The sequence below is a fragment of the Microtus oregoni genome, unplaced genomic scaffold (genome assembly GCF_018167655.1).
Source record: "Microtus oregoni isolate MIOR12 unplaced genomic scaffold, Mior012 000001F_ref0000356, whole genome shotgun sequence".
Lineage (NCBI taxonomy): Eukaryota > Metazoa > Chordata > Mammalia > Rodentia > Cricetidae > Microtus > Microtus oregoni.
Genome location: NW_024543060.1, coordinates 68,808,027 through 68,820,095, shown reverse-complemented (window position 1 = coordinate 68,820,095; position 12,069 = coordinate 68,808,027). Strand labels below are relative to the sequence as shown.

General features: G+C 40.0%; 1 long non-coding RNA gene across 2 annotated transcripts in view; it reads left to right on the top strand.

The window, feature by feature from the left end:
- The window catches only part of LOC121457245, an 80,311-nt gene extending 68,504 nt beyond the window's left edge, over nucleotides 1-11,807 (top strand). For both annotated transcript variants that reach the window (XR_005975754.1, XR_005975743.1), the window contains one exon: nucleotides 10,664-11,807. This is a non-coding gene — a long non-coding RNA (uncharacterized LOC121457245). The remainder of the gene's footprint in view (nucleotides 1-10,663) is intronic.
- Nucleotides 11,808-12,069: the final 262 nt, after the last annotated feature.

Here is a 12,069-nt window from a genome sequence, read left to right as displayed (position 1 = left end):
TGCTGTTATTCTACTTGACTGTTATTCTACTTGCTATTCCTCTCAACCATGTGATTCAGAAGCCTTGGAAGTGGCGTATGGGAGGAATTTGGAAAGAGTCTAGAGAAACAGGGTAGAGAGAGCCTAGAGACCAGTAAACAGAGCTTAATAGACATTTAGGTGCAAGCTCAGAGAACAGAATGCTGATAGAAAAGTGGACACTAAACACTAGGCTCCAGGAGTTTCATATGGGAATGAGCACTCTCTTGAGAACCCAACTCGAGGCAATTCGTGTTGTAGTCTAGCAAATAACTTGCCTTTGCAGGGACTTCGTCCATGCCCCGAAACTGTGTGAGGCTGAGTTTCAAAGCACCAAACTAATTGATACAGTGGGAAAAATTTCAAGACAGCCCAGCATCCGAGCTGCAGTACAAAATTAATAACTGCTTTTCATCTGTTTTATTGGGAGAAGCACAAATAAAAAAGCAGGACAAACCTGCATTTTTGCGAGCATAAACTTATGATTAACATTAGGGCAAAGGAAAACAGAGTTGTTGAAGATATTTGGTGCTGTCGTAATACCAGATACTTCACACAAAATCAATAGGAAAAGTTCCTGGAGGGCATCTCAGGAATTGGCTGGATCTCACCCACAGCAAGTCCAGGGGTGTAAATAGCTTAACTTATTTGAAAAGCTTCCCTTTGAGAAGAGAGCTCTAAGATACCCTGTTTGCCCAGGGATGCCTAGTAATATGGCTTCCCAATGTTTAGCCAGCCATCAAGAGACAAATGCAAAAGGTAAAACAGCTATGATTTAAGTGACTTGGGCAGAACGTAGCATTGTCCACATCTGGGAGATGAGAAAGTGTGTGATAAGTCAGAGACCTTGTGGGAAGTCCTGACAAGGCAATGCAAGAACCTGGAGAATGAAGCTGCAGTTACAGAGGAGATACAGGAAGTTAATGCCTACCAAGAACAAAAAATATTTGTCCAGAAAAGCTAGAGCCAGCAAGCAGAGTCAGCCCAGGAATGGAGTCATGTGGAATGCAGCTAGCATAGCAACAAGGGAAGGACTTCCCAAGCCCTACAAATCTCACAACATACCCCATCTCCAGCCACTGGACATAGAAACACAAGACATATGTTTGCTCTACTGGGTTTTGATCCTAGCCTTCTGTTAAAGACCTTGGTTGTTCTATTTAGAATTGAAGTGTTTATCCTGTGTCTTAGCCTACTCAAAGTCTCTAGCTTGCCTTTCAAAGGGCACAGCTACAGGTCTGGTTGTGTCTCAGAGGAGGTTTTGAACTTGGACTTTTGAACAATGTTGGCACTGTCATGGCTGGATAGATATGAGCCCTTGAGGGACAGAAGCAATTTGTTTTGGTTTGGATGTAAGGAGCCCCCCTCAAAAGTGCATATATGCAATTATTCCATCAATGAACTCATAGCTAAATGGACTCTAATGAGGTAGAACCCATTTGTAGGAAGTACAAAGGGACTTGCTCATTATACGTAAGCTCCTATCCCCGGCTTCTAGCTCTGGCTTCCTGTTTCCTGCCTGTCATGTATTCAGCAGATTTCCTCCACCAAGGCTTTCTGCCATCACATTCTGCCTTGCCATGGACCTAAAACCAAAGGAGCTAGATTACCATGGACTGGAACCTGCAAAGCAATAAGCCAAAATAAGCTCTCCCTGCTGTGAGGTGTTTAGGTTACAGCAGTGTGAAGCTGGCTTGCACAAGTGAGGGGTCTTGAGAGGACAGAAGCAGGATGAGAGTTATGCAGCCATAAGCCAAGGAACACCAAAGATTGCCAGAAAGCTGCCAGAAAGCAGAAGAGAGGGTCAGATGCAATTTCCTCTTAAGAGCATTCAGAGGAGCCCAACCATGCCTGTGCCTTGCTATTGTCTATCAGCAATGCCGATAGACAGTTACATTTCTATTGATCCATCCAGTTAATAACATTTCTTTATAACAGTTGCCAAGAAACTTACACAAGAGGTGGGGGTATTCACCCTAAAAACTGACCTTCCCCCCAAAATATCATAACAATGTAAAAGTTAAATAAATCTATATTCCGAGGAAAAACCATGACACAATGTATTCCGTACTAAAAGAGTATCAGTTATAATGATTCCAACCTTCTATTTCCTGTAGCTGAGCTCCAGCAATCGTATATAGCCATAAGCAATATTTTAATCAAGCTCATTTAACCAGATTTATCCCTGATCCCAAAGCCTCAGCGATAAAAATGTTTATTGCTTGCTGTTCAGATCTTATTGATATAAAACCATGATCTTATACAAAATGGCTCCCAGTTTTTCCTGTCCCTAGATCATCAATAATTCACGTTAGTTTGCTCGTTTGAGGGGCTTTGTAATAACATTATAAATCTACTTAAATGACCTATGTGTGAAAATAAAATTGAGAGATACTGATGTAGCTACATATTTTCCCCCATTGCTACATGCGCTGAGCATCTAGTGGTTCATACTCACACACACATTCTTCGTTGGAGAGAAAAGAACTAAAATTTGAAACTGATTTTAAAGTTTATTTTAATAATATGCATGGGGGAAACAAGTGTGTCTAACTTTGAGTTTCGACAAGAAAATCCCAATATTTTGCTTTAACATTTTCCATCAAACATAGTAAAATGTTGGCTTGCTGCTGTTCGGCAATCTGACATTTTAGGCTTATGCTTTTAAAAAAAATTTTATGTTTCTCATGTTTCTGATTCATTATGTTGTGCACGGAAAGCATTTCTGTCTCACTTAGTATTCTGTTGAATCTGCAGAGATCTTACTACTTCAAATGTATGTGTTCTGTTCTTCTAGCCTAAAATTCAGCCTTTCAAGTTGGAATGATGGGAGCAGCAATTTCTGGGTTTCATAGAGATTACGGAGGTTTTCTTCCTCCTACAGAGACCATCTAGCTGACATCTCACACATTGATGACCAAATAAAAGATTGACAAATGTAAAGAAGTTGTGTGTCTGGTCAGACATCCATTGACTTTTTCCAAATAGAGTAAATGATTTTGGGCTTTGTTAGAAGCCAGTGGGAAATGCTGCCGTCCTTTAGTTAGGAAAAGTCTCTAGCTAAGTTCTACATAGATACTAATTTAGACAACCAAAGGCTAGAAAGAAAGCTACTTTGTACCAGTGGGGTTAGAGAGGAACTGATATATGATGGTTCTAGCTGAAACTAACTACAACAATCATAGATCATTGCTAGGTCTGATTTCCCTGGCAGAAAATGGTGGAGATGCTGTATATATGAATGTCTTCCTGAGCCTTCATTTTTTAAAACATATCTTTAAAGCTCCATGTGTGTATGTATATGTGAAGCTTTGCGTATATGTATAGATATACATATATAAAATAATATATAATATATACACATATATCACACTAGCAGATTTTCTAAAATTATTTATGGTCTGTATAATAATATTCAAATGCAATAATTTATCACCTAAATAATACTTTTAGTATACTATTACCTTTTAAGAATTCTACAAAAGGGGAAAGATCTTCACCAACCCCACATCAGATAGAGGTCTGATCTCCAAAATAATCAGAGAACTCAAGAAAGTGGTCATCAAGAGAACAAATAATCCAATTAAAAACTGGAATATAGACCTAAACAGAGAACTCTCAACAGAGGAATCTAAAATGGCTGAAAGACACCTAAGGAAATGTTCAGCATCCTTAGCCATCAGAGAAATGCAAATCAAAACAACTCTGAGATTCCATCATACATCTGTCAGAATGGTCAAGGTCAAAACACTGATGACAACTTAGGCTGGAGAGGTTGTGGGGTCAAAGAAACACTCCTCCATTGCTGGTGGAAGTGCAAAGTGCTACAGCTGCTTTAGGTTTCAGTATGGTGATTTCTCAGAAAATTAGGAGACAACCTTCCTCAAGACCTAGCAATACCACTTTTGGGTATATACCCAAAGATGCTCAATTGTACCACAAAGACATGTGTTCAACTGTGTTCATGGCACCATTATTTGTCATAGTCAGAACCTGGAAACAATCTAAATGCCCCTCAACTAAAGAATGGATAAAGAAGATGTGGTACATTTACACAATAGAGTACTACACAGCAGAGAAAAATAACGACATCTTGAAATTTGTGGGCAAATGGATGGAGCTAGAAAACATCATATTGAGTGAGGTAACCCAGACCAAGAAAGACAAATATCATTTTTTACTCACTCATAAGTGGTTTTTAGACATACACCTCACACAGGAAAGGTACTCAGTTATTGTGTGAGTGGGATTAAAAAGCAGGGGAAAAAAACCATCATTTTTCTCTAAAGATTGCAAATTCTCTCTCTCTGTGTCTCTCTGTCTCTCTCTCTCTCTGTCTCTCTCTCTCCCTCTGTGTGCGTGTGCGTGTGTGTTCTCTTTGGTCTTGGCTAGGATGAAGAGGAGAAAATCATACAGTTAAATATAAACCTCAGTCACGAAATTTAAGACCCAGATAATGTTCTTTGGAAAAGTCCAGGGGCCTCTGAGATGACTCAGTGGGTACCAGTGATTTCTGTGGAGCTTGACAGCCTGCATTAGAACTTAGGTGCCCCACAGTGGAAGGAAGGAATTGCCCTCTGACCTCCACAAGTGTGCTAAGACATCCCGTCCCTCAAAATAATTAAGATGTAGGTCTAGAGAGATTGCTCACTGGTTAAGAACACTAGCTGCTTTCCAGAGGACACAGGTTCAATTCCCAGCACCCACACAGCCCCTCACACAACTGTCTCCTACTCCAGGAGACAGTTCCATCTCCTGCTTCATCATACATACATGCAAGCAGAACACCAATATACATAAAATACAAATAATTATTTAAAAATAAATAAGTAAGATGTAATGAAATCATGTTTGGCACTAGGCAAATACTATGTCATTTTTTGTTTTATTTTATTTGTTTGTTTTCTTTGGGGAGGTTTTTCTATATTATAGATTTGGGATAATTTATTGTCAAGTACTGTCTGAAGACCCAGCTAAAGAGTAAAGCCCAAAGTACTTTATTATGAAGTCACCGAAGCTGTATCATTAGCTCTGCTTGTTACTAAGCAATTGAGGAAGACAGCACTTCAAAACATCTAGAAAACCGAATTCATGACCTCAGGGAAAAAAAAAGCAATAATTGTATTGTAAATGAAAATCCTTTTCTCACTCCAGCCAGTAACTTAATCTTGAGATGCAAATGGGCTGTGTAAAGCCAGGACAAGGAGAAAGCAGAAAGCACGGAGCAGCCGTTTACCTCAGCGCTGGCAGAATATGTCTGCTTGACAGCTATTAATTTCTAGGCAAATTATCCTGGAAGAGGGTCAAAGAGAACTAATGGTTTTACTTTACATTCCAGAAAGTGCTGTGTCTCAGTGCTCAGAATGAAGTGTTCTATAAAGAGAGGAAGCCTGTGTGCCCCCTCCAAAACACCGTCGCCAGATTCATAAGCGCATTAACACTTCACTATGTCTCCAGCACCCTCTACCAACAAAACTCTCAGGATGTTTGTTTGTTCTTGATCTAAAAATACAAATTCCTGGATATAGACACTAAGGACTGATAATTTAAAGATCAGTTACTCCTCTCATTCTTTTTCGTTGTTATTCTTTGAATTTGGAATTTTTAATATGCTTTTCTTTACCTATTCTTTAAAAATGTGCATGTGCCTTCCCAAGGCCCGACCTCCTTCCCTTCTAACTTTTCTCTCCCCATCTCCACTTACCCCCAACCCACCCCACCCCAAGATCCCAATTTTCTCCACGGCAATTTTGTCTACTTCCCTTAGCCAAGAGGATAACTATATGTTTTTCCTTGGGTTCCCCTTCTTACTTAGCTTCTTTAGATTCACCTATTGTAGACTCCGTGACCCTTATTTATGGTTAGAAACCAATTATGAGTGAGTACATCCCATGTTCATCTTTTTGGGTCTGGGATACCTCACTCAGGATAGTGTTTTCTATTTCCATCCATTTGCATGCAAAATTCGAGAAGTCATTGTTTTTTACCGCAGCGTAGTACTCTAGCGTGTATATATTCCATACTTTCTTCATCCATTCTTCCACTGAAGGGCATCTAGGTTGTTTCCAGGTTCTGGCTATTACAAATAATACTGCTATGAACATAGTTGAACAAATGCTTTTGTCATATGATAGGGCATCTCTTGGGTATATTCCCAAGAGTGGTATTGCTGGGTCCAGGGGTAGGTTGATCCCGAATTTCCTAAGAAACCGAAACACTGACTTCCATAGTGGTTGCACAAGATTGCATTCCCACCAGCAATGGATGAGGGTACCCCTTCCTCCACAACCTCTCCAGCAAAGGTTATCGTTGGTGTTTTTGACTTTAGCCATTCTCACAGGTGTAAGATGATATCTCAAAGTTGTTTTGATTTGCATTTCCCTGATTGCTAAGGAAGTTGAGCATGACCTTAAGTGTCTTTTGGCCATTTGAACTTCTTCTGTTGAGAATTCTCTGTTCAGATCAGTGCCCCATTTTTTAATTGGGTTAATTAGCATTTTAAAGTCTAGTTTCTTGAGTTCTCTATATATTTTGGAGATCAGACCTTTGTCTGTTGAGGGGTTGGACGGGGGAGCACGGAGCCACGATTCTTAGTTAAGGGAACCACTTTAGGGTTGGCAAGAGACCTGACCCTAGAGGGGCTCCCAGGTGCCCAGGCTGAGGTCCCCAGTTGGTTCCTTGGGCAGTTGAGAATAGGGAACCTGAAATGACCCTATCCTTGAGCAATACTGACGAATATCTTGCATATCATCATGGAACCTTCATCTGGTGATGGATGGAGATGGAGACAGGGACCCACACTGGAGCACTGGACTGAGCTCCCAAGGTCCCGGTAAGGAGCAGAAGGAGGGAGAACATGAGCAGAGAGGTCGGGACCACGAGGGATGCGCCCACCCACTGAGACAGTGGAGCTGATCTATTGAGAGCTCACCAAGACCGGCTGGACTGTGACTGAAAAAGCATGGGATAAAACTGGACTCTCTGAACATGGCGAACAATGAGGGCTGATGAGACGCAAAGGACAATGGCACGGGGGTTTGATCCTACGTAATGTGATGGCTTTGTGGGAGCCCAGCCAGTTTGGATGTTCACCTTCCTAGATATGGACAGAGGTGGGAGGTCCTAGGTCTTACCACAGGGCAGAAAACCCTGACTGCTCTTTGGACTGGAGAGGGAGGGGGAAAGGAGTGGGGGGAGGGGGAGAGGGGTGGGAGGAGGGGGCGTAGGGGGGGAGGAGGGGGAGGGAGATCGGAGGCTGGGAGGAGGTGGAAACTTGTTTTTTTTTTCTCCTTTTCTCAATAAAAAAAGAAAAAAAAAGAAAAAAATGTGCATGTGTATACAATATATATTGGTCATCTCTACCCTTTATCTACTCTTTGAACCTTTCCCAGACCCTACCACCATATCCTCCTCCCAGCTCCATGTCCTGTTATTTTGTTGCTTGTAACACACTGAGTCTAATTAGCTACAGCTACTGTGAGCTCGTATGTATAATGGTCATGTCAGATCCGGAAGACACTGTTGCACAGAAATACTCCCCAACCTCTGGCTCTGCAGTCTTTCTGATCCCTCTTCCTCACTGTTCTGTAAACCTAGCAATAAGATGGTGCAGACAATAGTGACTATGACATGCTTAGCTATAAATGGATAGCTATATAAAACTTCCCTCAAGGCTCAGAGAACAACATGAATATAGAATTTTAGCATACTATAAACATGGAGAAGGAAAGGCAATTTATACTATTAGTTACACCAAGCATATTTATCCTAATTCCCAGTTAGATATTCCTTGCAGTTTAGGTTATATCATAAGAACATAGTTCATGCCAATTTTTTTTGTTTGTTTTTTTCAGTTGGCTTGCAAAATTTTAACAAACTCTATTATATATTGTGGCGTGGATCTAATGCCAAGCAACTCACTTTGGGCTTTTAAGAATTTATGGGACCCACACACAGTGCACATCAACGAGGCAAGTGTAACAACATAGGTGTTTAAGAGAGGCAATGTAAAGTGAATGAGACTTCAGCTCAAAGGGCATTACCATCCGAGGAGCTTGCTAGTGCACCCTTGAGCAAGTCTCTGTCTCTCTTTGAACCTCAGTTGCATCTCTAAAAAAAATAAAATGGGTTGAAAGCAACATCTATTATTATGGAATTGCAACAAAAATTATTGTGACGTTTGAGAGAAATATGTAGTTTTCTTCAAAAGTAGTAATCTGTATCTTTCAGAGTTCATGGGAATTTTCTCCACATGTTAGAATTAATATTTAGCAACAAACTCTAAATATTTTAGCAATAGATTGTCTTATGCACTGAAAATAAGTATTGCTGAATCTAGATGAAATGTCCATGTTCTTGGCTCCATCTCTCTCTCTCTCTCTCTCTCTCTCTCTCTTCCCTCCCCCCCCCCAAACACACACATTTCACACTTCTTAAGTGTTTATTTCTCCATTTGTTATGTCCTCAGGACAATTTCTAGGGACTAGTTGTTTTTCAGGGTTTTGGTTTTTTGAATACATTTTCAATTGAAATAGAATTGTACCACTTCCCCCACTCCCTTTCCTCCCTACAATCCCTTCCAGCTACCCTACCTCAAATCCTTCCCATGCCCCCTCCTCAAGAAGAGTCGATAGCTTCTTTTTATCGAATATTATTATTATATATTACATATATGTATCTATGTATTTGTTTATACGTACATATATGTTTATATATAAACATAACTTGCTGAGCCTGTTTTTGTTGTTTGTGGTTGTATGGATTCAAGGCTAACCACTCTGCACTGGACATAATAAGGGAGCACAAATTTCAACAGTTCAATTATCTTAGGTCTCTTCTTCTCCTTACTCTTCTATTCCATCTGATTATTCTTTTGACCTCCTGAGGCTGAGAAGCTTCTGTAAAGCAAAGGACACTGTCTCTAAGACAAAAAGGCAACCCACTTACTGGGAGAAGATTTTCACCAACCCCGCAACTGACAAAGGTCTGATCTCCAAAATATATAAAGAAATCAAGAAACTAGACCTTAAAAGGCTAATCAACCCAATTATAAAATGGGGCATTGAGCTGAACAGAGAATTCTCAACAGAAGAACTTCAAATGGCCAAAAGACACTTAAGGTCATGCTCAACTTCCTTAGCGATCAGGGAAATGCAAATCAAGACAACTTTAAGATACCATCTTACACCTGTCAGAATGGCTAAAATAAAAAACACCAATGATAGCCTTTGCTGGAGAGGTTGTGGAGAAAGGGGTACACTCACCCATTGCTGGTGGGAATGCAAACTTGTGCAACCACTCTGGAAAGCAGTGTTTCGGTTTCTCAGGAAATTCGGGATCAACCTACCCCTGGATCCAGCAATACCACTCTTGGGAATATACCCAAGAGAGGCCCTATCATACAACAAAAGTATATGCTCAACTATGTTCATGGCAGCATTGTTTGTAATAGCCAGAACCTGGAAACAACCTAGATGCCCTTCAACGGAAGAATGGATGAAGAAAGTATGGAATATATACATATTAGAGTACTACTCAGCAGAAAAAAACAAGGACTTCTTGACTTTTGCATACAAATGGATGGAAATAGAAAACACTATCCTGAGTGAGGTAAGCCAGACCCAAAAAGAGGAACATGGGATGTACTCACTCATATTTGGTTTCTAGCCACAAATAAAGGACATTGAGCTTATAATTCATGTTCCTAGAGAAGCTAAATAAGAAGGTGAATCCAAAGACAAACACATTGGCATCCTTATGAATATTAACCTTCATCAGGCGATGAAAGGAGACAGAGACACAGACCCACATGGGAGCACTGGACAGAAATCTCAAGGTCCAAATCAGGAGCAGAAGGAGACGGAGCACGAGCAAGGAACTCAGGACCACGAGGGGTGCGCCCACACACTGAGACAATGGGGATGTTCTATCGGGAACTCACCAAGGCCAGCTGGCCTAGGTATGAAAAAGCATAGGATAAATCCGGACTAGCTGAACATAGCGGACAATGAGGAATACTGAGAACTCAAGAACAATCGCAGTGGGTTTTTGATCCTACTGCACATACTGGCTTTGTGGGAGCCTAGGCAGTTTGGATGCTCACCTTAAGAAACCTGGATAGAGGTGGGCGTTCCTTGGGCTTCCCACAGGTCAGGGAACCCTGATTGCTCTTTGAGCAGATGAGGGAGGGGGACTTGATCGGGGGAGGGGGAGGGAAATGGGAGGCGGTTGCAAATCCTAAATAAATAAATAAATAAATAAATAAATAAAATAAAAAAAGAACTACTGAAATATGTGTCAGTCAAGGCATTCAGGGTAAATATAATTATAAACTCAAAAACATCTCCTCATACAATTCTGGGATCCTTGTTTTATAGAGAAAGGAGTTGAAAAGACAAAGAAAAAACCTGGAGGCAAATGCCTAAGGATGCTGATGCTTTAGGACAGACATCCAAAGTCAGGTTATGGAGATGAGCTGTGGATTATACTGATACTAAATTCTCAGGACTTGTGATGAACGGTTTCCTGAGAGAAGACCAAGTTCAGATTTGGTTCTGAAGTGAATTTTCAGGCTTCAAGGGATGGTGAGTTGCATGACACCAACAAGCTTCTGATTGCTGCCTTTCTTTTTTTTTTTTTCTTACAGCAAAAGTCAGGACAAGAGACTGCTGTGATAAATACACAGAGGGACAGGATACACTTTTGGAAGGACAATAGGCTGGAAGGTGAAGGAGAAATTGGAAGAAAATAGAAGAAGCTGATCTTGGGCTGCCAAACAAAGTTGTCTCTTCAATTAGGAAAGAGAAAAGATTTCATCATCCATTGTATTCACTGAAACCATTATGTCCTAGACATGAAAAGGGGGGGGGATATTTTGTAATATATGTAATATGCATATCACAGTAGGATTTACAGATTGTGCATATATGGGTCAGAAAAAAATGTGAGTGAATTTAAAATGGCAAAAAAAGGAAAGAAAAAAGAGGGAGGAGAGGGAAGCAAGTTGACCCCAAGCCTCCATTAGAGTGATTTCTAACTTTCTTTGTCTTTTTCTACACTAGACAGAAGACATTCAGTAATGGAAAAGTTTGTTGCCCACAGTGGTACAAATGATACCTGAGCATACAAGCAAAAATAGTCCTCCCCCACCAGTGAAAAAAATCTCTGAAAGTTTAGCTCTCTTCCAGCAAGTAGAATTCCATTCTGGCACCCCTGTTACTGTTAAGTTAAAGGAAATCTTTGACATGTGTTAGCTTTACATTTATAGAAGGGTCATGATTTTCCTCTTTAAAAAAATATTATCCTTGGCCTGTGTACATAGCTCACTTTCAAAACATTTTCCTGAATGCACAAGGCTATAGGTTCATTTCCCAGAATCACCCTAAAATAAAAAAATCCTAATTAAATCTGATGGTCCACACCACAGTGGGAGGCGAAGGCATCAGGATTCTGAGTTAGAGGCCAGACCTACACATTTATATAGTGAAAGCATGTCTCAAACAAACAAACAAACAAAAAAAAACATTTTTCTTTAAAACAAATGCTGAATATTATTTGAACAATATTATTTCTCTTTTTATCTCTCACTCCCTTTCCTGCTCTTTCTTATCTTTCCACTCTACTTAATCTCTAGAGTTAAAAACAAAAACATTAGAACACACTTTGCAGAGTTGATACCCATGACAAACAAAGGGGACCACCGCAGAATTAGGTCATTTTATGTCACAACTACCAGAAACTGTATTACTAAGAAGAATGCTTCAAAAATCTTTATCAGAGACTAAGGATACATGCACCCTCCAAATTTATAATCCATATTGTTGCAGATTTTATTAAATTTATATTAAAATTTTTAGTTAAAATTTTATATAATTTAAAAATTGTTCAATTGATTGAAAAAAACACCCTTTGTACACATTATAAATGTCTTTTTAAAATTCATATTATTTTGTTTTAAAAGATTCAGACATGTTGCTAGGCGTGATGTTACCTGCCTTTAATCTAAGCATTTGGGACATGGAGCTCTGTGAATTTCAGGGCAGCCTGGTCTAT